At 42.5% G+C, this 25931-nt stretch overlaps 1 protein-coding gene across 1 annotated transcript in view; it reads right to left on the bottom strand.

The window, feature by feature from the left end:
* The window catches only part of HELZ (helicase with zinc finger), a 148964-nt gene extending 134831 nt beyond the window's left edge, over window positions 1–14133 (bottom strand). Inside the window, exons 1-3 of the mRNA XM_065896821.1 lie at window positions 14094–14133; window positions 12722–12777; window positions 8715–8771 (exon numbers count right to left, since the gene is read on the bottom strand). The gene's annotated coding sequence lies outside the window, so the exon portion shown is untranslated. The remainder of the gene's footprint in view (window positions 1–8714; window positions 8772–12721; window positions 12778–14093) is intronic.
* Window positions 14134–25931: the final 11798 nt, after the last annotated feature.

Below are 25931 nucleotides of genomic sequence, written 5' to 3'. Positions count from 1 at the left end.
ACATCATGTAAGATGCCTTATCTGACGAACACAACTATTTTATAAATAAGAGTCATGTTTTATATCATCTATATCCCCATGACAACCATTCAGCTCACTAAAACCATTCAATAAATACTCTAATTGAATTTCCGAAAGAGTTGACCTAAAATAACCTAAATGCCAAGCATTCCAAGAACTGTCCTGAACCAAATTCACTTCTCATTCGAATGCCAATGTCATAGACAGGGATGTTGTATTGTCTTTAAATGTACTTGCCTTTATGCAAAACTAGAATCTCTGATGAATCTATGGGACACACATGTAAAATATTCTGCAAAGTAAAAAAGCTTTATTTATTGTACTGTGCTTAATATTCAGCCAGACTTGCATTTTTCTCTAAAACTTATAAAATTACTGAGTATGCAAGAAGCATTAGAAGAGAGACTAAGTCTATTGAGAAGAAAACTGGAAGCGAAGGTCATCAATCATTTTCTACTCTGAATAATCTCTTTCATAAAGAGGTAAATTCTCCTAAATTCCAGAATGAATGGAATTCAATACAGCAAAGTAAAATGCTTTAAATACATAAAATAAGTATCTTGATGGACCTTCCACCATCTGTTTTAGTAACTTAAATTATAAAAAAAAAAACCCTAAATTTAAGAAAAGTTATATCAAGAGCTAAAATTGAGATTTTTTTTTTCCATCTATTACTTTGATTTTCCTGGCCCATTTTTGAGAACTGTCAGCATTCTGGATCAATAATTCCAAATTATTTCTTGAAGAGAGTGAGATTCCTCCCAAGTCATTTAACATGCTTACTAATCAATAAAGATATGAAAAAACAAAAAACCCATATTTATGAAGCAAGCAAATTATATTAAAAGACTGATTTTGAGAAAAGGTTGCTGCTTGCCAAGAAAATTTTATTATTATAAAACATTTTCTGTCATTTGTATTTCTTCATTTTCCCTTCCAGATTATCTGTGTAGCCTTGTAAACACATCATAATCCAAAGCAGTTGAGCTTTATAAATAAAATGTAAATCAACGCAAGAGAGCCAACTGCATAATTAAAACAAAAGCGTACCGGATTTCCCTGGTGGCACAGTGGTTGAGAGTCTACCTGCCAATGCAGAGGACACGGGTTCGTGCCCCGGTCCGGGAAGATCTCACATGCCGCGGAGCAACTAAGCTCGTACGCCACAACTACTGAGCCTGCACTCTAGAGCCCACGAGCCACAACTACTGAGACTACACACTGCAACTACTGAAGCCCGCGCACTCTAGGGCCCATGTGCCGCAACTACTGAGCCTGGGTGCTGCAATTACTGAAGCCCATGAACCTAGAGCCCGTGCTCCGCAACAAGAGAAGCCACCACAATGAGAAGTCCGCGCACCACAATGAAGAGTAGCCCCCACTTGCCACAACTAGAGAAAGCCCACGTGCAGCAACAAAGACCCAACACAGCCAAAAATAAACAATAATAAAAAATAAATAAATAAAGGCATCATCACATAAAAACAAATGAGGAAATAATTTTTTAAAAAAAGAATAGCTGGTGGGGCAATGGTTAAGAATCCGCTTGCCAGTGCAGGGGACACGGGTTTGAGCCCTGGTCCGGGAAGATCCCGCATACTGCAGAGCAACTAAGCCCGCACGCCTAGAGCCTGTGCTCCGCAACAAGAGAAGCCACCACAGTGAGAAGCACACGCACCGCAATGAAGAGTAGCCCCTGCTTGCCGCAACTAGAGAAAGCCCGCACACAGCAACGAAGACCCAACGCAGCCAAAAATAAATAAATTAAATAAATAAATTAAAAAAAAAAGAAACTAAAGAAATAAAATATATTTTGGGGAGAAATAGGAAAAATTATACATGGACTTGATATCTGATAGTACAACTATTAGTATTACTGAATTATCTCCTTAGGTGTGATAATGGTATTATGTTTATGAAGAAATATGTCCTCATTCTTAGGAGACACATGGTGAAGTATGAATGAAATGCCATCTAAGATGTCTGCCACTTACTTTCAGCTGGCTCAGGAAAAAGAAAAATTCTAGCTATTTGACAGAGAAAGAGAGACAAGGCAAATTATGACATAACACTAACAATTGGGTATTGATTATACTATTCTTACAACTTTGCTGTAGGCGTAAAGATTTTCATAATATAAATTAAACTAACAGTTTTCTTTAACTTAAAAAAGATTCAAAACCCAAACTAATCCAGAAGTTATAATCTTCTCGTAAATATAAAATTTATTTTATGCTGCTTAATTCATCTCCTCCAAATTAAAAAAAAAAAAGATTGAAAAGGGGTGACTTATTTTACATAGTAAGGAATTATAGCTAACATCCAGGAGTAATATTTAAGTTTCCTTCAAATTGATATTGAATACAGTCTTTTTTTTTTTTTTTTTTTTTTTTTATGCGTTACGTGGGGGCCTCTCACTGTTGTGGCCTCTCCCGTTGCGGAGCACAGGCTCCGGACGCGCAGGCTCAGCGGCCATGGCTCACGGGCCCAGCCGCTCCGCGGCATGTGGGATCTTCCCAGACCGGGGCACGAACCCGTGTCCCCTGCATCGGCAGGCGGACTCTCAACCACTGCGCCACCAGGGAAGCCCCGAATACAGTCTTTTTAATCATCTGAGCAGTTTATACTGATCTTGGGCTCATTAATTGCTAACTTACCTAGTTTTTTTAAATAAATATGTTTATTTGAATACAATTACCTTATCCCTTAAAGAAGCCAGAAAGATTAAATAACCCAGAAGACACAGTTGGAAACTGTAAAGAAGTATAAGAAATAGAGTCACTGGCAGAAGAGAAGAGCAGATCTCTTGCAAAGCTGCATTCCATGTACCCTGCCTGTGTCAGACATAGTTCATCTTGAGCCGAAGATCCAGTAGACACCCATCTGCCCAAAATGCCTTTTTCCAACTGAGAAAGAAGTGAAAATGCTAAGACATATGAGAACATTCGTTGCTGTCTACAGCTAACTGAATTAGAAATCTTTAATACCATTTCTAGTCCTGAAATTCTATTATTCTACATAAAACACCTTTAAAAACAAGTATATATTATCTTTTCACACCCATTAGGATGGCTACTATCAAAAAAATAAAAAATAACTGTTGGCGAGGGTGTGGAGAAATTGGAACCCTTTTACATTTCTGGTGGACATAAAATGGTGCTACTGCTATGGAATACAATATGGGGATTCCTCAAAAAATTAAACACAGAATTACCATATGATCTAACAATTCCACTTCTGGGCATTTCCCAAAAGAACTGAAAGTAGGGACCTGAACAGATATGTATACACCCAAGTTCACAGCAACATAATTCACAACAGCCAAAAGGTGGAAGCAACCCGAGTGTCTATCAAAAAAATGGATGAATTTTTAAAAATATATTTACATACAATGGCATATTGTTTAGCCTTAAAAAGGAAGAAAATGCTGCCACATGCTACAATATGGATGAACCTTGAAGACATGCTAAGTGAAATAAGCCAGTCGCAAAAAGACAAATATGGTATCAGTGCACTTACATGAGGTACCTATGGTATGAATGGACCCTATTCAAATTCTTAGAAACAGAAAGTAGAATGATGTTTGCCAGGTGCTTGAGGGAGAGGGGAATGGGGGGTTAGTGTTTAATGAGTACAGAGCTTCAATTTGGGAAGATGACAAAGTTCCGGAGATGGATGGTGGTGCTGGCTGTACAACAATGTGAATGCACTTAATGACACTGAATTGTATGCTAAAATGATTAAAATGGTAAATTTTATGTTATGTATATTTTAACAATATTTTTAAAATAACCCCACAAGTATGCAAGCCATAATACCCTCCTAACCCTCCTTAAAAGGAGTGAGACCCATGTCCTAATCCCGATGCAAACTTAAGGAATGCTCACTGCCCATTTCCCAATCTTCCCTGCCCATGAAGGAAACAAGAGCTGGCAGGGCAGCGCCAGAGCCAGAGGCGGGAAATTGGTCCTGATGTTCGTCCCAATGAATCAACTCAGAAAAGCCAAAACAGAGGGTAAGGCCCAAGGTGACTGACAGAGGCAGGCCAGGGAAGAGAAGGCAAAGGCAGAAGGAAGGAAATCCTTGAGAACATGGGCAGCTGATGAGACTGGGAAGGGACACCACAGCTGTGCGCAAAAGGAGGAGCAGAGAACAGGGGAAATCAGAGAAGGGAACTGCCCCAAGGTAAGGAGAGAGCAGCAGGAGAAAAAGAAGAATTGTAAACAAGAAGGAGCTTCATTCAAGAAGCGATTCTTCCCAAGTACCAACAGGAAAATGACTTCCTTCCACTGAGGTGGCCATTTGTATCTAAAGAAACCAAGAAAGTTGGTGAAGCCTATAAAAAGTTAGGAAGAAAAATACTTGTCTATGTAAGAATATTAATATACCCCCATCCACAGAGAACTGTGTACTGCCATTTTTTTCATTTGTTTTTGTCTTTTTTCTCCCACAAGAAGAGAACACTTACTTGTTTAGGGATAATTTCAGTCAGGGCCTACCTTTTTTATTTGTATCAAACACTAGTATGCCATGAATGAGCTGCAGCGTTCTAATGGCACAGGGGTAAGAGTGTAGGCTTGAAGCCAGCTCTGCCTCAATATGAGTCCTGGCATTGTGACCTGAGGCAATCTGCTTAAAAATTTGCTTTGATTTCCAAATCTGAAAAATGGGAATAATAACAGTGCTACACTTCAAGGCACTGCTGCAAAATTAAATAGGGTAAAATATGAAAGCACTTATAACAGTGTCTGGCCCACACTAATCACTATTAAGGTATTAGCTTCCTATTATACTCCAGACCTAGAACATGAGCTCCAGGAGAGCTGAGAGTTTGTCTGTTTTGTTCCCTGTTGAAGCCTCAGGTACTTCACATAATTCTCTGTTGAATAATAAAAATGTACTGAATGCCAGCAACACAGAAGCCCAAAGGAATAGCATCACCTTTCTGTTATTACCAACAACTAAAATCTGCGTCACTTCAGGCTCACAGTTCACAGAGGGTTTTCTACACCTTATCTCAGGTGATTCTGTGACGCTGCCATCATTACCTCCGTCTCACAGACAAACGAAGGCTCAGAAGACGTAAGTGATTTGCCCAGGAATTCTGGCAATTAATACTACTTCTGTTCACTCTAGACCCCCACCCAGAAAGCTCAGAACATACCCTACTGAACTGTTCAATTCTCCTTAACTACAGATACCCAGAGTTCAGGTTCACCAAAACACTCTACCCGATTTGCTTCAATATAACTGATGGAGAGGGAGGAAACAGATGAAACAACATTAGTAACTATTAAAGTTGAACAACGGGTACAGTGGGACTGATTATACCCTTTCCACTTCTATACATCTGGAATTTTCCATAATAAAAAAATGTAATTAAGAAATAAACTCTTCACTCCCAACATAAGCTCTGCCACTTCCAACTTCCTATTGAGCACACCTGGGCACGAGGAAAACCCCGCAGAGAAGTTTCTCAGTCTGAGGCAGTGAAGAGAGTGCTGGACTGGGAATCAGGCAGCTGCAGTCTACACTCTGCTTTATCTAACTGTGAGACCTCACTGGTCCCTCTAGCTCCTCTGGGCCCTGAACTTCCTCATCTGTTCCTTCCAGGGTTAAGATTCTGATTTCACCTTTCTACTAGTTCCTTAAACTCACAAAACCAAACTTGTCTTTTCTCTATTCTAAACCCCTAAGGCCTGTTCTTCCTCCTGACTTCTGTATTCCTGCTGCCCCATTCTGCCAGCCATCCAACCATAAAAACCTCAGCATCATCTCTGACTTGAGACATAGAACTGACTGTTCGCTTCCCCTCCTACCTCATCAGTCACCACATCTCTCTGTTCAACCTCCAAAATACCTCTTGACTCCACCACCTCCTTTCATCCCCAAGTACACCAACTCAGGCACTCATCATCCCTCACCTGGAGTAATACCAGGAACCCAACTGAAAACACTGTCTCTAGTTTCTCGTCACTGACAATCCATCATATTCATTCTCCAAAACCCAGTCATGACCTCTCAACAGCCGCACTGTGCTCTACGTTCCTTCATGTAACCCAGGGTCCGGGTAATTTGGATACGCAGTTTCCGGACAGCCACCTCATTTCCAACACCACCCCTCGGCCTTTGCTCAAGCTACCCTTCCCTCCAGAATGCCCTCTTCTTGCCATGGCGCCTCAATTTCACAGTGGTGCAATTTAAATGCCACCTCCTCAGTTGAAGTGTTAGCTTATATCCCCAAGGGGGCAGTATCACTCCCTCCACTGAACCCCTAAGCACCTTGTCTGAACCCCTCTTACAGCACCCTTCGAATTCCTATTAGTCCTTTCTTGTTTTGGTGCCCCTACTCTCTCTACTAGATGATTCGTTCCTTGTCAGAGGAAATGATGTTTTATTCATCTTTGTATCCTTCAGAACAGAGCTTCTCAAAGTGCCGTGGCACTGCGGTATGCCGTGAATGAGCTAAAGATGTTCTAGTCAGTGATCCCCTCAGCCCTCCACAAAGCGACTTCAGAGCCAAAGTCCCAACAAGTCAAGCCTCAAGCAGCCTCAAGCAGCCTCCTCCTTCAACCAAGTATATGCCATGATGACTTGAGAAGCACTAAGAGGACGCAACTCATGGTACACACGGATGCGTACTAAACATTTGCTGAACTGAATCTTGGAATAACTCACCTGTTCCCCTTCAACCACTATTCTCAAGAAAATTTACCATCTAGGCTAGACTCTCTCTGAACATTCTCACTGAACATGTTCCGATCATCTTTTTAATAAGCACCTGTTTATTGGCTGGTTATACGTGCCTTACCATCCAAAGCCCACATCAATAGTTTGCTGATTAAAATAGCAAAGGATATGAACAAACAATTCACCATGAAGAGACTCAAAGAGAAAAATTCAACATTATAGAACAAAGAAGTACAAGTGCCACTTTACACTATTAAATAAGCAAAAACTTTTAAGAAAAAATGTATTTATATCCAGTTATGGTGAAACAGGTTCATCTGTATATCTGTTAGTAGTACAAACTGGTATAACATTCTTAAAAAACAGTATGGCGATATATATCAAAAGCCATAAAAACATTCATACCATTTAACACAATAATGCATTCAAAAATTTATCCTAGAGATGTAATTAGCCAGAAAAAAATACAATAATATCTATAATAACGTAGATTCAAGTATTAACTGAAAACCAGCCAGCAACATAAACATCTAACATAAAAAGATTGAAGTAAATTACTGACGGCATGACTTGATGAAATATTTTGCAGCCTCTCAAAGTGAAATCATGTCAATTAAAATTGTGACAACTATAACATGGAAATGTTTCATAATCTAATAAATAAGAAAAATTCAAATTATATGCATCATAATTAAAAATGAGTACAATAAAATATATGTGTGTGTGTATATATATATATACATATATATATATATTTTTTTTAACAGAATGCCAAAAAGAAAATCAACTGTTTTAGGGGTAGTAACCCAAATATTTAACAATTTACTTAATAACAATTCTTAAATTATTTTGTAATTTAAGAGAGAAAGTTCTACCATACTGAGGAAACTAGGGGTCCCAGGATGCAAACTCGATATACTCTCAGGAAGAGGACCACACCTCTCTTTTACTGCTCACTTTGGCCTTAACTGAGAACGCTCACGCACTTCTTATCACAATGACCTATGACAACCCAGACCCCAGCTTTCCAAGGACCAAGAAACCAGCTCAACTAGTCTTCTGATCACCCCCATGAACCTGCGGGGGATGAATGTGCAAACTACCCTAACTCAAGAAACAAAGAACCCCTACAACAATGTTTTACTTTAGCAATCAATAAGTAGCCAAGCCTAAGTTTAATTATAAACCCTAAAAGTATATAGCATTGTCTCATTAAAGTCTCTGGGACTAGTATTAAAAATGTATCAAAAAATAATTTTAGCACTGATACCCCACAAGGACAATATTAAAACAGTCTTCTAACTGTTTTTCTGTAGTATTACCATTTTCTTAGTTTAATACTGAATGGCCAAGATACTATAATGGACCAAGAAGATTACTAACTGTGAAATAATAAATACTCAAGACTAAAATGTCATTCTTAGGGCATTTCAGCAAAAAACAAATAATTTGAAGGACTAATACAACCATCAGGAAAAAAGTTTAACCTTTTGTTTCCTTTGATATGTTCTTGGCATCTAGAGCCTCAAAAATGCAGATATATACAGTCATTCATGACAATACACACATAGTAGATAACAGGAAAAACAAACAATTTAATACTTAACCTGTTCATCAGAGCACTGGGTGATCAACACTCAAGAATGTTGACACAAAAAACTGAAGGACCTCTGAAGATCCAATCATATGCAGATAGGTTGAATCCCTGTGCAGTTACTCATTCAAAACAGAAGTGGAAGATTAACCTACCCGCACTTCTCTTCAAACAAACTGACAAAGCGTCAGGCAGTCTGTGTGGAGTAGGTTCACCATCATCCAGTCTGCTCCAGAAGTAGCCAATTCAGTCAGGTCACCACTGCTGCACCAGTGCCCTACTTCCTCCACCTTGTCCCACCTGATCTTGCTGACCAGACACCCTCCTCTAGATTAAGTCTCTTTTGTCTTTTCCTCAGGCATTATCAAGTCCTTGCTTTGTAAATAAGGCTCTCCCAGACCTTACTCACCTGCAGTTCACTGCACTGGGTATCACCCAAATAGCCCATCAGAGCTCTTTATAATGTCTGAAAGAGAGAGAAGGAACCTTTTAATACATACTAGAAAACACCACTGCTGATGTATCAGTTCTGAAGCATTTGTATCCAGCGGTCACAGCATATGGTCCTTTGGTCCATAGTACTTCAATAAAATGTAGCATAACCAGCCAGGACCAAGAGTCCTGAGATAAGGGTCCAGAGATAAAAGTTTGGTTTAATGTTGCTACTAATCAGCTGTGTGACCTTGGGCAAGTCACTTGACTTCTCCAGGCCTCAATTTCCTCATCTGGAAAATAAGACAGACTAGATAGAAGCAGCAGAGCATACTGCAATGGAAAGAGAACGCCCTTTCCAAGGCACAACGCCAGCACCACTACTTACTAGTCTTGCGATGTTATGTTCGTTAATTCACATTTAACCTAAATTTCCTCTGCAAAGCAGAAATAACAGCTATCTTGGAGTTGTTCTGAAAACTAAAGGAAAGATAATGAGTTATAAAAAGCCTATAGTAAGTATACTGTGCATCTCATCATAAAATTCCACAGATGATAATTACCAACATTACTCCCAGCCCTAAGGTTACGTGAATTCAATTTCCAATTATTTATTTCCTTACAAGATCAACAAATCAAAACTTTACCAACCTGACAATGCAATTAACTGTTTGAGTGTTTCACTAACAATTCAATTACAGTTATCTTAAACTAATGGAAGTTTAAGATTATCAATATTAATTAACATCACAGGAAATAAGGGCAGAATCCCTGCCTAACATCTAAGCGGGTTCAGTGGCCATGCCTTCCCTGACTTCCCCCTCTGCTTTCACTACTGCCCGCGCACCTAGGCAAGAGAGGTCTTCCAAACACCACGTAACACCAACTGCTTTCTACAGTCAGATTAGGGGGACATGGCTAAAGATGGAGGAAGGAGAGCAGAGGCTTTTTATCTTTTTTCCTATATACACTTAGCACTGCTCCGATTTGTTTACCATAGCATGCATCAGTTATACATAAAAATAAATAATTTTTTTAACTATATTAGTTACACATATTGCCTACTGAAAGGAAGCTCGCCTCACAGGAATATTTTCACCACAAGGAGAATATCGACAGAAGAAAGCAAAAAGGCAAATTCAGATGTTCCGAGAACACCTAAAATATGGCACAGAAATAACAAAAATCACAAACATTCACACGTCACAATGGTTTACTCAAAAAAATTTGCCGTGCATTCTTTGAAGAACCTAATGATGAATCAGAGTTTTGGGGAGTCAAAACAAGCTGAACACACAAATTCTGGCTTTACCATACAACTTCCTGCCCTTGGAGAAACTGACCCAGTACAATTTACACCAGTAAACAAGTTGGTATGACTCTTCAGTAGTATGCTGAAAAACTTTCAATTTGCTTTATACAATTGGTAGCTTTTAAAATAAAGATATATACATATATAAATATATATGCACACATATATATACATATAAATTAAAAATCTTCATGTTATATCTACTATTTATTTTTGAAAGAGGAATATTAACTCTATTAAATTCAGTGTAGCTCAAAAGGATAATCTCAGCCACCGGTGAAGTGACAGACCACTAAGTTTTACGCTGCTCCTAGCCAATGCTACCGAAGTCATCCCGACTACACCCAGCAATTTAAATGAACTACAAGCTGCTGTGGCCACACTCTCCACACATATCATACTTCTCTCCTAGAAAACAATTCAAACTATTACTTAGAAATCAAATTATATTTGCATGTATACTTATCTAAGTTTATGGAAATAAACAGCCATAACAATTTGTTTACAACTTTTTAAGTAGCTCCTCCCCATCTCTTGTTTACCGACAAGTTGATAAACTTGGCCCCAAATCTACTATGCATTTAAAACTGCTACGCATTTAAAACAACAGGCAAAGGACCTTACTTCTTGTGCTGGGCCTGTATTTAGAATCTTAAATATAGTCTGACAGATAATATAGACTAATTTGCATTTAATATCAATACCATGCCTACTTCTTAAACAGAGAACAAAAATGCATGTGTAAGATCTGGTCTACTTATTTGTAGGTCCCTCTGCAATATTCTTAGCCTTTCATGAATATGCTCTATATTTTTAAACTACACAAGGCCTTTGCAAGTAGGAATGATTTCCCCTGTTATTTTGGCATCACTCCCTTCTCCAGTAAAACACTGGACTGTCCATAAATGTATACAGACTTTAAAACAATGTAGATTGAATACTTATGGTATTAGAAATGAAACTTCTTGCTAACAACTGCAAAAATCAAGCACACCAGCTGATAGAGAGGCACTTACTGACTCCCCAAAACTCCCGCCTTACCTAAAAATAGTGTCCCAGCTTCCCAGCCAAAAGGACAGACTAAAAAAGCGGTGTCTTCATTCAGCTCAAAGACACAGACCCCCGCTTCACCACAAACTTCAATACTATGGCATTTCCCATTTTAGAATGCTTCGTGTGACAACCTGTTCGGTGGCCAACCACCAACTTCACTTTGAAGTGAATACTAACACTTCACATGGTCTACATGTGTGAAAATTGTGGAAAATGTCTTGACACAGCTCAGGCCAAACAACACTAGCCACACAAGATTACCTATTTCTAAATATTCCCTTTTGGATTATAAACAAACATCTCCATAGGCCCAAAAGTAGATCATTGGTTCTTTCCACAAAGTAATATGTATTTAAAAAAAAAAGATAAAAGGTACAGTTTGGGAGGTCTAAGGCATGAATATGCCTCCATCTGTAAGCTGAAAATAAATAAATTTTAAAATCCATATTTGCTCTGCTAAGAATAAAATATATATGTAATACACACAAGCACTTCTGAGTTTCAAACACAAGCAAATGTGGTGTGTGCACTTACAAAAAGATCTTGGTTTATGTCCACCTTCCTCTCCCAAGTTTTTTTTTTAAGGCAAAAATGTCAATTGTATGCCTCAATCTGGAATAAAATAAAGCACAGCTTACTCTTCTTAAACAGATGTGTGATAGAGATGAAAACTTTGTGAGTGGACTTCAAAATTCAAAGGCTACCCAGATGTGTTAAAGGAAAAAAAAACAAAACCCTGCAGTAACCAATCTACCATAACAACTTACATTTTCTCTATAAACCATAGTAAAATATTTTACAGACACTCACACACACTGTGGTATAGTACATCTACAATGACTAAAATAAAAAATAAATAAAAAGATATATTTTTAAAGTTGAGAAAATTGCTTGTGAAGAATGTAAAATTAGCAAACCACTCTCCTTCTCACCAGTACAGAATACTAACTGTTCATTGACACTATATTAATAATGTTCTATAAATCCAAAGCCTTATAAGTTAAATTAAATAAAGCAACACTGAATTCACACACTACATGTGACCAGAAGATAATGACAAGCCAGTCTCATCCCTAATAACCTATAACCAAAATGCAACACTATCATTTTTATTTCCAAATAATTATGAGAGAGACAAGCACTGTTCCATTTTTCAGAAAATAAAAGCAGGATGTGCCTGAAATAACGCTTTCCAATGGAAAGGGTGTACTTTACACGAGTTCCACAAACTGCAGACATACAAAATCCACATACACAATCACTAACACTCAATGCAGACTAAGTGATGGACACCAAAGCACAGATAAAATTAAGACATTCAATTAAAGTTACACAAGGGAATTTAAATAGGCAAACTATAATTACCCCTGGTGAAGATACTAATCAAGGATGGCTGCAAATAACACTTGGCTCTGGATAAGCTCCAGTAGCTGAAAAGTTTGGTATACTTGACACAGTTGTCCTTTCCAAATCTAGCCCTGCCTCTACTCCCATTTGACTGAGTGAGTGATTTGGAAATAAAGATGGCCCCATCAAATTACTTAGTTTCAGTCTCACCCTCATGACTTGATTAAAATAAAGAAGGAAAAAAGGTAAATCATTTTTAACTGCAGTCTCACCTTACACATCTCACCAGCACTGTAGTTCTTTAGTGATCAATTACTTCATCCAATTCCTGAGATAAACAGAAAAGTATAATGTGTCTATACAACACCAGTAAGAGACATGATCAGTAGCAAACATTCTATCAGCCTGAAGTGAAAGGGCATATAAATTTCAAATGGAAAAAGTTACCAAAATGGTACAGTATGCAGCTTTGTAAATGAGTCTGTTTGCTTTACTTTAAAACAAAAACATTTCCTCTCTGTGTGATAAAAGAATAATTATAAAGTGCTCTTAAAATCCAAACATAAAAGTCATATCTGACTGACCTTACTTTCAAAAAATGAAATAAAAAAAGGAGAAAAAAGAAAAGATGAAGGAGAAGAAATCCATTCATACGAGTTTAAGAGAGGGCAAAATTAAGAACAAACTAGCCAGGACGACGCCTTCCTCCCCCCTCCCCCCGCCCAACTCTAGGAATCCACTGTCTCTGGAGTTACACATCTATTAACGATTTGCCTGAAAAGTGTAAGTGGTGAGGGTGAAGAAACAACAATTTTGAGTTTCAAACAAAACCTGAGGGTCTCAATCCAAGAAGAATCCTAAGGCCCTGATTTCCAACCCTGGCTGGAGGATCCTCAGCAAAGGGGAGGATGCAGAAGCCTCAAATAATTTGGGGGGAGAGCAATCAAAGTTCCTTAGATAAAACTGCGGTCCCTTAGCTCAAGAAAAGGGAAGTCTTGAAGGAATCTCCAGGAAAGGATCCTCTGTTTTTATTTTTGTTGATGTGCTTGTGGGCCAATGAGAATTTCCGAGGAGGGGGCGGAGAAAGGGGGTAAAGAAAGTGAAGCTCAGGCAACAGCCCTCGGCGGGGGAGGGAGGGGTGCACCCCTGACCCACTTTTCCCCGCGCCCACCCTCCGGCCCCCGCCCCACCCCGCGTGGAAGTCCGAGCCCAGAGGGGGCAATCGAGCGGGGCGTGGGAGGCCTGCACGCTCCCCACCCCCAGCCGCGACCCGGAGGAGGCGAGCGTGCAAGGCGGCTCGACTCCCCCTCCCGGAGTGCCGTGGGCTGGACAAACCTCCCTCAGGCTCGCGGCCGGGGTCTGCGAGGCCCCCTCCACGGCCTGGGCCGAGGGCTCCGCGGCCCCCAGCGGAGGGGAAGGGGGCCAGGGAGGGGAAGAAGCTGTAAACAGCCCCAGCGTCCGGGCCTCGCCTCGAAGAGCCCCGCTTCCCAGGCCCCGCCGCGGGCCGTCTGGGCCCCAGGCCCGCCCCGGGGCCGCCCTTCCCGGGACTCGGAGGACCGGAGGGGAGTCCGGTCCCCTCTCCGGAGGGCTCCGGCAGCTCGCGGAGCGGTCCCAGCAGCAGAGAAGGGGGAAGTCAGGACTTACCTGTCATTACTTTCTACGCCATCTTGGATCCACTTGTCAACGTCCCCACAAAGCATTATGGGTAAGAAAGAGCCTTTAAAGTGACTCCCCCCCCCTCCCTCGGCCTCGGACTCCCGCCTCCCGCCGCGGGCGCCGCCCCTCGGGCCGCACCTCCCGCCCGGAAAGTTGCCCCGGGTGGCTGGGAGGCCCAGAGGCCCGCAGCCCGGCCCCCCCCCCCCCTCCCCCGTACTGTTTGCCTTTAAAATTCCCCCCCTCCATGTTTAAAAACGTGGCTTTGGGTCTTTCCCGTCGCTCCTGCCCCGGCCTCCCTTCCCCCCACCCTTCGCCTCCACGCCGGTTCCCTGTACCCCACCGCCCTCCTGTCCTGGCAGACACCCCACGTCTGCATTTAATCAGCCCGAGGTTTCCCTGCTGCTGGCAGCAAAGAGCTGCTCATTGATTTATTTATGCGTCTGTTATTGCTCTGGATCTTCGGTGCCCGGAGGCGGGCTTCTGCTTCCCGCCCCCGGGCAGCCGGGGGTCGCCCTCGGGGCCCCGGAGCCCGGCAGCCCTTCAGACCAACCGGCGCTCTGACTGCCGCATCCGCGGATGTAAAGATGCCTCTGTCCTGCCAAACCGTTCCGGGGCCGTCGGGCTCCGGAACCTGGGCGGACACTGGGTCCCCGAGCCGACCGGCATCGCAGCGCGTTAGGGAGGGGGAGGGGGAGTACTAAGCGAAAAGCAACTTTTACCCCTGTTGACTCTCCCTTCCGCTGTCTCCTCCCCTCGGCCGGTAATGCGATCCGCGACCCTCTAGATGGGGACCCCACCCCTCCCCTAGGAATGTGGTTTTGGGCTCTGCCGAATCCACCCTTTTACAGTCCGGGCTGTTTGCGAACTGGGACTTCCCGAGGCAGGTAACTCGGGGGCGCAGATTGCGAGCTCTGGCCGGGGAGCAGAGGCGCGCCAGGGCTCGAGGGAGGGTCCGGGAGAGGGACCGGGGCCGGAAGGAGGGTGCGCCCGCCGCAGTCCACCTGCCGGGTCCCAGCCGAGCGGCGAGCGCTGGCGGCCGGGCGGCGAGCGCTGGCGGCCGGGCGAGCGAAGGACCGCGGGCAGCACTCCGGCCCAAGGCTGGTTGGGGGACGCTCAGGTCGTCTGGCTGCGACGGGGCGCGCTGAAAGTAGGGGCGCCGAGATGCCAGCCGGGGAACCAAGCGAGCGACCCCGCAGCCCACGCCCGCCGCCTGGGCCTCTGCTCCTGCCCGAGGGCTCGCTGCAGGGGAGCTGAGCCCTCTCGCGATACTCGCCGCCCGTTTTCGGTTGCGCGGACGAGCAGAGCATCCGCCCGCGCCCTCGCGCGGTGGTCCCCTTGCCCCGGGGCCCGTTGGTCGGTCCGCCGCACTCTCACCTCCCATTGCCACTGGTCTCTGCTTTGCAGACTTTGGGGGCCTACTCTGGTTGCTTTTTTGTTTCCCCCAAGCAAATTTTGACCAAGAGGTGTCCAAGGGAAAATTACTCCAGGACACCAAGACTTGCGGAATTGTATTCGGTATAAAATGCTGTTGAAAGGCTCTGAAATTAGAAGAATGCACAGGCATTAAAGCCCTCCTTCGGTGCACGGGGAGGGCCTGGGACCTTCGGGTCCACCCAAGGGTTTTATGCTCCTCCAGACCCTACGAGAAGCCTCTCTCGAGGAACCTAGACGGTTGCTGACAGAAGCCCTGCCCCCGGGGAGCTAAAAACTCCACCAGGCAATTGTCCCGGCCAAGTGAGAAGAGTGGGGTGTAGACTCATTAAGGGATTGGCCCGGGGTCAGCAGTGAGGGAGGGAGCGAGGTGGTGAGTCACTGCAGGCCGGCTGAGAACGCAGCGTGCCGGGAGGGCCCTCGCCTGAGTCACCAATTCTCTGAGCTCCGAGTGAGTTGGGAAACTGGAGCCCGGAGCCAAGTTCTTGGACAATCCAGGCCCCACCGCCACGCGGGGCCGTGGGCTGGGGGCGGGGAGGCAGCGCTGCTCGCGATCTTCTGCCGCTGCCCGCTGGAAAATGAGCCGCCCTGCCCGTCTGGAGAAGGCTCCAAAGTCTCTTCTTTACGCGGTAGCCAGTTACTGTTTCCAGTCCCCCTTCTGCACCTAGTCAGCCACTCCTATGCACTGACTTATTGGTTGCTTTGTGTTTACCCGGCACCTTAATATGTGTGGTCTGAGTTTCCTGTAATTCAGCACTCAGTAAGCTGAGGGCAAGGACTGTACCTCGCCGACGTTTCTTTAGTAGGTGCTTTTCTTGGCCTTGCATAGGCCTGGACCCAGAGAAGAGCTTGATATATGTGATTGCCAGACCCACCCGTTCGTCCAATACAACGTGCATCCTGGCCTATCCTAGTGCAAGATGCCACCTGTGGCCTCAGCTAGAAAACCCCCCTAACTCCTTTCGCTGCCTCCACTCTGCCCGCTACTGTCTGCTCTCCATCTGACCAACCCAGTGAGGTCTGTGAAATGTCACGTGAGTCCTCTGCTTAAACCCACGGGAGGTGTCCTCGCCACACTTAGAATAAAATCAAATTCTTAACCATAGCCTACAAGGTCCTGTGTGAGGGGGCTCCTCGCCATGATCAGCACACTGGCCTTCAACAGTCCCCTGCAGCACTGCAAGCCTCCCTCCAGCCAGATCCTTGACCCCCAGATCTGATGGCCATCATCCTTTTAGCACTCAGGTCTCAGCTCAGATGTCCCCTCCTGGAAGAGAATTTTCATGCTTAACCAACGCAGGGCATTCTCTATTCTTTTACCCTGGATTAGGAATGTTCTTGTTTGTCTATTTGTTGATTGTTTATTATCTGCCCCAGCCCCCTTGGAGTATAAGCTCCATAAGGGCACAGGCCTTGTCTAGCTTGTTCACTCAGGGCCTGGCACATATATAGGCATTCAGCAAAGAATTGTTGAATGAATGACCAAACCTTTATGAGAGCAAGGGGTGGTGGTGAAAGAGTGCAGAAGCATGGAATGAGCAGCTGAGGGCCCTGCCCATCATCAGACCACTGGGATTGTACACAGCTAGAGGCAGGCAGGTAGGAGCGGAGTTGGGGGAAAACAGACCCCTTGGTCACCATTAATGGTGCTCCATTCTGATTCTGATCTGATGAACCACAGCCCCAAATAATTCCCCACTCACGCCCGCTTCCTTCCCTCACTTTTTTTCTCCCCATCCCCAGTAATGGCTACATCTTATTCTGTCCAGACCTAAGGCTCAGTCCTTGGGTCTCTCTTTTTCAACTACACTGCCTGCCCTTCTCTTTCGGTCTCAAGGCTTTGAATAGCGTCTTTACCCTGAGAAAGGACTCTAAACCTGTAGCTCAAGCCCAGGGCTTTCTCCTGAGCGTCAGACCCTAATCCAGCAGCTTCTTAGTGTCTCCACGTGAAACTCATATGGACGTCGCAAGCTCAACATGTCCAGAGGTGAGTTCTTGGCTCCCGCCCCCGACAAACGTGCTCCACCATGGTCTTCCCTGGCTCCGTCTCTTAATTGCTTAGGCCACAGTCACTCCTGTCTTTCTCTCAAACCCCATCTTCAATCCATCTACATGTCCTGCTTTGCCTTCAAAATGTATCTAGCAACTGACATCTCTCATCACCTCGGTTGTCGCCACTCTGGTCCCATGCACTTTTATCTCCTTCCCTTTGCCCCCATTCAGTGTATTCCCAACATAGCCACCACACTGGTCTCGATAAAGTGCAGATTGAATCCCAGCTCTCCTCTGCTCACGCCCATCTGATTTCTTCTCATCTCATTCAGAGGATGAAACTAGAGTCCCACGCGATTTGCCTCTGATTTGTTTGACCTCATCTCCTGCCTGTCTCCGCTGGCTCTGTTTCAGCCATAACGGGCTCCTTTTTGAGTGTTTCCTCTTCCAGTAACACCGTCTCCCCTATATTCACATGGCTCACTCCTCTGCTTCCTTCAAGCTTTGCTCAGCCTAGTGAGTCCATCTCTTGCCAGTCTATTTAAAATTTCAATACTCCCCCCTCCCAGACACTCTTATTTCTTTCCTGCATTTTTCTCGTAGCATTTATCACCTCCTAAAGTAATAAATAATTTGTTATTCAGTTTCTTGTCTGTATCTTTCCATGTGAAGAATCAGTTTGCTATCACCAAAGACTTGTGTTTGTTACTGGGAACTACACTTCCCAGCCATGCCCTTGCCTTTGGGGCCATGTGACTAGTTCTTGCCGATAGACGTGAAGCAGAAGTGTGACTCTGAACGAGCAGGGCAGGTCTGCATGACCAGAAATACATGCAGGGACTCTCAGCTGAGCAGACGACAGGCCTTATTACGCTAACCTGCTGAGAAGCGGTGATCTGTTTGTTATAGCATTTAGCACCTCAATCACCGTACCTTGGGTACAGTGGCCCACTAGAATGGAAGCTCAGTAAGGGCAAGGGCTTGTGTGGGTTTTGTTCATTTGTTCATCCTCCGTGCCCAGAACAGAGCTTGGCATATAGTGGGTACCTAATAAATATTTGTTGAGTGAATGGATTAATTTCCTTTTCCATGACCAGTCATGAAAGTAAGTGAATGGTTGGCAAGGAAAGGACAATGTGAAAGGAATTTTTTGTTTGTTTGCTTGTTAAACAAGGAGTAACTCTGGATTTCTACAGAAGCACTGGCTACAGGTCTTGGTAAAGCTAAATGGAGCTTCCTTTAATTCTGTTCTCCCTGCTTCATCTTTCTCTTTTCTTCTTCCCACTTTTCTGCCTTCTCCATCTCTATCCCTCTAGGTCCTCCTTCTCTCTCCCCTTCTTCTTCCACTCCTTTTTCTTCCATGGATTTTCTTCTCTTTTTATTCCCACTTAATCAAAAAAAAAAAAAAAATTCACTGCCAGTTAATTTGAGCTACTGCGAGTACTCAGCCAGGATATCTACTCCAGATAACTTAAAATATAGATGTGGGAAATAACATGGGTTAAAAAATAAAAAAAATATTAAATCCGTGGACTCCTACTCTCCTTCTACCTTTAAGGCCCACTTCATTTCTTCTTGAAATACAGAAAAGAAGTGATGGTGGTCCAGATAATTCAGACTAACCCTCCCACTAAGTACTACTAAAACAAAATAGACAATGTATTCCTCAAAACATCTGCTTGGAAACATCTGGTAGGTTCACAAAAGTGAAAACTATCAGGGGTAGACAGAACAGGGAGGTGATTCTGAGATTGTGCCCTAAGGTCCTTTGCTTTTGACAGCAACTTAAGTCCAGAGTATCACCTCGCACACATTAAGACAACTGTTATCAAAACAAAAACAGAAAACAGAAAATAACAAGTGTTGGCAAAGATGTAGTGAAATTAAAATACTTGTGCATTGCTGGTAGGAATGTAAAATGGTGCGACCACTATGGAAAACATTATGGCAGTTTCTCAAAAAATTAAACAGAATGACCATATGACCCAGTACTTCCACTTCTGGGTATATACCCAAAAGAATTGAAAGCAAGGACTCAAACAAATATTATATACTCACGTTCATAGCAGCATTATTCACAATCGCAAAAAGGTGGGAGCAACCCAAGTGTCCATCAATAGATGAATAGATTTTTTTTTAATGTGGTATATACACACAATGGAATATTACTCAGCCTTAAAAAGGGAAGACATGCTACACATGCTACAACATGGATGAACCTTGACAACATTGTGCTATGTGAAATAAACCAGCAGCAAGAAATAAATTACTGTCTGATTGTATTTGTATGAGGGCATCTAGAGTAGACAAATTCTTACAGGGTAGGAAGGGTGATTGCCAAGCAGCGGGTGGGGAGGAAGGATGGGGAATTGTTAACTGGATACACATAGAGCGTCTTCAGTGTGGTAAGATGAAAAGACTTCTGGAGATTAATTGCAGAACAATGTAAATGTACTTTACTGTACACTTTAAAATGACTAAAATGGTCAACTTCATGTTAACAGAATTTTTACCGCAATTTTTAAAAATTTTAATGGTTAAGACAGTAAATTGTATGTGCATTGTACCACAATTTTTGAAAGAAGAACAAAAATTTAAAAAGACAAACCATGCAAAAACTACCAAAAGAAAGTAGGCATTATGGCAAAAAAGCATGACTGGAAGTAAAGAGGGATGCTTCATAATGATGGTATGCTTCATTCACCAAGAAGACATAACAGTTCTGAATTTGTGTGTGCCTAATACACATAGCCTCAAAATATAGAAAGCAAAACCATGGACAGAATTGCAAGAAGGTAGAGACAAATCTACAAATATAGTGGAAGATGCATATATCAGTAACTGTTAAAACGAGCAGATGGAGAGCTAGTGAGAAATAGATCTGAACAACTGGATAAGCAGACCTTACCTAATAGATCTATAGAGAATACTGCACCCACAACTGCAGATCACAAATTCTTCTCAAGTCTACATGGAATGTTTATGAAAATGCTGGGCCATATAGCAAGTCTCAACAAATTCAAATGCTCTAAATCATACAGAGTACATTCTCAGACAGTGATGCAGTTAAGATAGAAAACAAGAAAAAAAGTAAAAAATATCTACATATTTGAAAATTCTATATACTCTTAAATAAGTCATAGATTTAGAAAATCACAGTGGGAACTAGAAAATATTTTACACTGGAAGTTTTTGAAAATATTACATCCCAGAATTAAGATGTAGCTAGAGCCATGCAAACATGGAAAGTGTTTTAAAGCATGTAATAAAAAATGAGCCTGAAATAAGAATAAGCAAAGTAGGGGCTTCCCAGGTGGCGCAGTGGTTAAGGATCTGCCTGCCAGTGCAGGGGACATGGGTTTGAGCCCTGGCCCAGGAAGATCCCACATGCCACGGAGCAACTAAGCCCGTGAGCCACAGCTACTGAGCCCGCATGCCTAGAGCTGGTGCTCCACAACAAGAGAAGCCACCTCAGTGAGAAGCCCATGCACCGCAACAAAGAGCCCCCGCTCACCACAACTAGAGAAAGCCCACGCTCAGCAACGAAGACCCAGCGCAGCCAAAAATAAAATAAAATAAATACATTTTTAAAAAAAGAATAATTAAGGGCTTCCCTGGTGGCACGTGGCTGAGAGTCCGCATGCCGATGCAGGGGACATGGGTTCATGCCCCGGTCCAGGAGAATCCCACGTGTCATGGAGCGGCTGGGCCCATGAGCCATGGGCACTGAGCCTGCACGTCTGGAGCCTGTGCTCCACAATGGGAGAGACCACAACAGTGAGAGGCCCGTGTACCGCAAAAACAAAACAAAAAAAATTTTTTAAATGTTAGTTTCCTTTCTGAAGATATAAAGGAAGCTTAAAATAAAAAGTATAAGCAGGGCTTCCCTAGTGGCACAGTGGCTGAGAATCTGCCTGCCGATGCAGGGGACACGGGTTTGAGCCCTGGTCTGGGAAGATCCCACATGCCGCGGAGCAACTAGGCCCGTGAGCCACAACTACTGAGCCTGCACGTCTGGAGCCTATGCTCCGCAACAAGAGAGGCCGCGATAGTGAGAGGCCCGTGCACCGCGATGAAGAGTGGCCTCCACTTGCCGCAACTGGAGAAAGCCCTCGCACAGAAACGAAGACCCAACACAGCCAGAAATAAATAAATAAATAAATAAAGAGGAGCCAATCAAATTTAGACAACTCAATTGCTGAGATGAAAACTGAGCTAAAGGCAATAAATCTGTTAAAAAAAAAAAAAAGTATAAGCAAAGTATTCTTCTGAGAGATTTCTTTAAGCACAAAGAAAGTGCAAATAAATGGAAACAGTCAAAAGTTAATTCTTTGAAAAGACTAATAAAATTAATAAACTCCTCCTGGGACTAATTAAAGCACAAATAATGCCAAAAAATGAAAAAGGGAACATTTCTACAGATTTTTCAATCATTAAAAAGACACTGAGATAACGTTATGAACAGCTGTATGCCAATAAGTCTGAAAATTTGATTGAAATAGAGAAGTTCCTTGAAAATACAATTTTCCAAACTGGCACAATTAGAAATATAAAACCGGACTAGTCCTATATCTACTATTTTAAATTAGATCTATAATTTAAAATCTTCCTGCAAAGGAAACTCCAGGCCCAGACAGCTTCATCAGTGAGTTCACTGAGTTATATTTAAGGAAAAACTAGCACCAATCTAATTTTCCTTCAAAGAATAGAAAAAGGAAATAATCCCTAACCGTTCCATGAGGTCCGCACAACCTTGATACCAAAACCTAACAAAGACATTACCAAAAAGAAAATTAACAGGCTAATCTCACTCATAAACTTTAATGTAAAACTACACAAATGATCAGCAGAATGAATCCAGCAATATGTAAAGAAGTTAATATACATCACAACCAAGGTGGGCTTTTCTATGAATGTTAGTTTAGTTTAACATTCAAAAATCAGAAAAAAATGTTGAATAAAATTCAGCACTATTTATGATTTTTTTAATGTATGTACTAGCAAAGTAGGAATAAAAAGGAATTTTCTGAGCTTGATAAAGTGTGTGCAGAATTTTCAACAAACACACCAAATAGTGTAGAAACCTACAAGCATCATATGAAGTAGTGAGATGTTGAAAGCTCTCCCTTTGAACTGGCAACAAGGATGCCTGCTCTGACCACTTCTATTTACCATCATGATGGAGGACCAAGCCAGTGCAGAAAGCAGTACAAGAAAAAAGTAAAAGGTATATGTTTGAAAAAGAAGAAACACTGTTTACAAGATGACCTGATACATATGTTTAAAAATCCACAAGTATACAATTAGAATTAACAAATGAGGTAAGGTTACTAATATCAATATTAAAATGTATTTCTACATACTAGTATATACTATATAAAACAATAATCAGGTAGAATATAAAAAGTTTAAAAAGATATACATGCACACCAATGTTCATAGCAGCACTATTTACGATAGCCAAGACATGGAAGCAACCTAAATGTCCATTGACAGAGGAATGGAATATTACTCAGCCATTAAAGAATGAAATCATGCCATTGCAGCAACATGGATGGACCTAGAGATGATCATACTAAGTGAAGTAAGTCAGAGAAAGGTAAATATTATATGGTATCACTTATATATGGAATCTAAAAAAAGATAATACAAATGAACTTATTTACAAAACAGAAACAGACTTGCAGGCATAGAAAACAAACGTATGGTCACCAAAGGGGAAGGGGGTGAGGGATAAATTAGGGGTATGAGATTAACAGATACACACTACTATATGTAAAATAGATAAACAGCAAGGATTCTGTTGTTCACATCCTTCTGTTGGCACATGAGGAAGGTGTCCTGGTCGAAGTGAAAGCATTGGCAGAGGTCGCTATCAGGCCCTTGAGACTTACGGAGGAAATAGTGGCTATAGAGATGATTGGTTTGGAAGGCTATTGATATGCATCATTGATGTTCTACAGAGAGATGATAAAGAGTTGAAGGTAATGGGCAGTTGAAAGCCAGGTGTGAAAACCAGAGGCCTCCTTGGTTGCATAAAATGAAGCTCTCGTCTCCTGCAGCGACAAGGCAGAGAAAGCTAAGGACAAAGACAATGAAGATTAAATGCCCAGCAGAGGCCGGTCAGGCCCTGGATGGGATAGAGACATATGGGCAATGACACTGAAGATTTTGGCTTCCTGGACTCCTGTGGACTTTCTGAGCCTGCAGAAGTGGCCCATCATCCCCGAATCCCCAGTAAGAGCTAGCACTCCCACTTGCTGGAACACCATGCAGAAGAGCCTAGGTTCCTCGGAATTCCCCCTCCTTGGTCACTATGCCTATCGCTAGCTTAAGTCACAGTCTGTGGCAGCTAGGGACATGCTGAGGGATTATATCCCACAAAAGTGCTGCAAGCCCTAGCCAGTATGCCGGGGACTGGATTCTAAGGGTGCTTGATCCAGGGGGCCAGAATATAAATGTGGGTTCAGAGGAGTCTATTGACTTGGCAGTGCTCTCCTGGGATACAGGATTCAACATCCTGGTAAGGGTCTCGGGTGCAAACTCACCATTAGAAAAATTGAAATCCCAGAATTGCCAGGAAAGAAGGTGGAGGAGAAAATTTAAAAGCTTAAGAATGAGCTGCGTAGACCTGGAAGTGCCAGACACACCCAGTCCTCCTTCAGGGAAGGACACTCTGCCCAGCTGTGGGGAATGCAGAGCCTGGACGTGCAGTTCCTGGGGGCCTGCCTCAGCTGCTGAGTGCTGCTTTACCTAGGGTCACTCTCTTCGGCCCTTCTCGGGAAGCCTGGGTTTCATGACTCAGCATGGACATTTCAGCCCAACACCGGACACTCTCACAACAATAAATGCTCCAAAACACACCAGGGTAGCCAAAGCTTTGTCAGGTCTGGATCTGATTTCTTCTTCTGCCCAATTCTGCTGCTTTCCTTTTCCCTCATAAACTCCTGTGCTCCAAACTCCATTAAGCATCTGTTTCTGGACACCCTGACCTGCATACCATACTCCTGGGTTTAAAGACTCAAAAACGTTTCAAGAGGTCAGTTCACCTGCAAATGCCCTATAGATTATATACAACCATATCAAAATCTCCAAATATTGATATTCTTGCAATATTTTTGCTCATATAACATTTATTTCCAAAGAGTATTGCCCATAGTAAGTTTTTGAAAATAGAAAGTAAACAAATATTCTGTGGGACTATATTCAAGGATTGACAGATTTGGAGGAGAAACACTTTATATACTATACAATATATATATGGTCAGGACAAAAGCAAATGTTATAAAAAAGTATGAAATAGACCAAAAGATACAAACACAGTAGAATGATAAACCAATTCTGGAATTCATTAGGAGATGCAAAGGGCTAAGGATTATCAAGACGCTCTTGAAGAAACAGGAAGTAGTGGACTTGCTCCACCAGATATTATAACTTACTATAAAGCTACAGAAACGAAGACAATGTGGTTTGGGTACAAATACATAAAAGGAAGAGAGAACACAGAGATAAGCAGATCCTATCTGAATGCTTGATTTACATCAAAGGTGAAACTGCAGACCAGTGATGGAAGTCTTTGTCATTATATGGTTCTAGGACAGTTGGATGCCCTTACAGAAAAAAATGAAACCTTACCTCCACCCCACCCCACCCCACAAACAAAAATTAACTCCAGGTGGATTGTAGATCTAACTATGAAAGACAAGACAATAAAGCTTCTAGATCAGTACAGACCAAGAGAAAATGGAAATATTCTCTCATCTGTGCTGTTCAATACAGGCAACTGAAGGGCTGAATATTTTAAAATTTTATTTTATTTTAATTAACTTTCATTTAAATGGCCACAAGTGGCTGCCATATTGGATAGTTCAGAACTAGGAGGCAATATTGAAGACTGTCTTCATGACCTGAGGATAGAAAAGACTTCTTCAACAGCCTATGAAAACCAGTAACCAAAAAGAAAATAAACTTAACTGCATGAAAATTAAGAATTTCTGTGCATGTAAACATGTCATGATATACCTTGATGAAAGAAAGAAAGAAAAGGAGCACAAAGGCAAGTCACAAGTAGGAAGACATTTGCGACACATAACAAAGGGCTCATATCCAGAATGTATAAACAACTCCCACAGATAAAAAGGAAAACAAACAACCCCAAAGTAGGTAAAAGACTTCAACAGGCAATTCCCCCCCAATAAAAAAAATCCAAATGAACAATTAACATGTTCAAAGTGTTCAACCTCAGCGATAATCAGGGATATACAAATTAAAATCATAATGAGATAGCATGACACGCCAAGCAGAATGGCTAAAATCCAAAAGATTGACAAAGCAGACTGGCAGTAAGAATGTGGACCACGGGAATCTCTCAAATAGAGTTGGGTGAAAGTTTAGATTGGTATA

The sequence above is a fragment of the Phocoena phocoena genome, chromosome 19 (genome assembly GCF_963924675.1).
Source record: "Phocoena phocoena chromosome 19, mPhoPho1.1, whole genome shotgun sequence".
NCBI classification, from domain to species: domain Eukaryota; kingdom Metazoa; phylum Chordata; class Mammalia; order Artiodactyla; family Phocoenidae; genus Phocoena; species Phocoena phocoena.
Note: the sequence above shows the minus strand (reverse complement) of the source record. Positions and strands in the feature narration are given on the sequence as shown.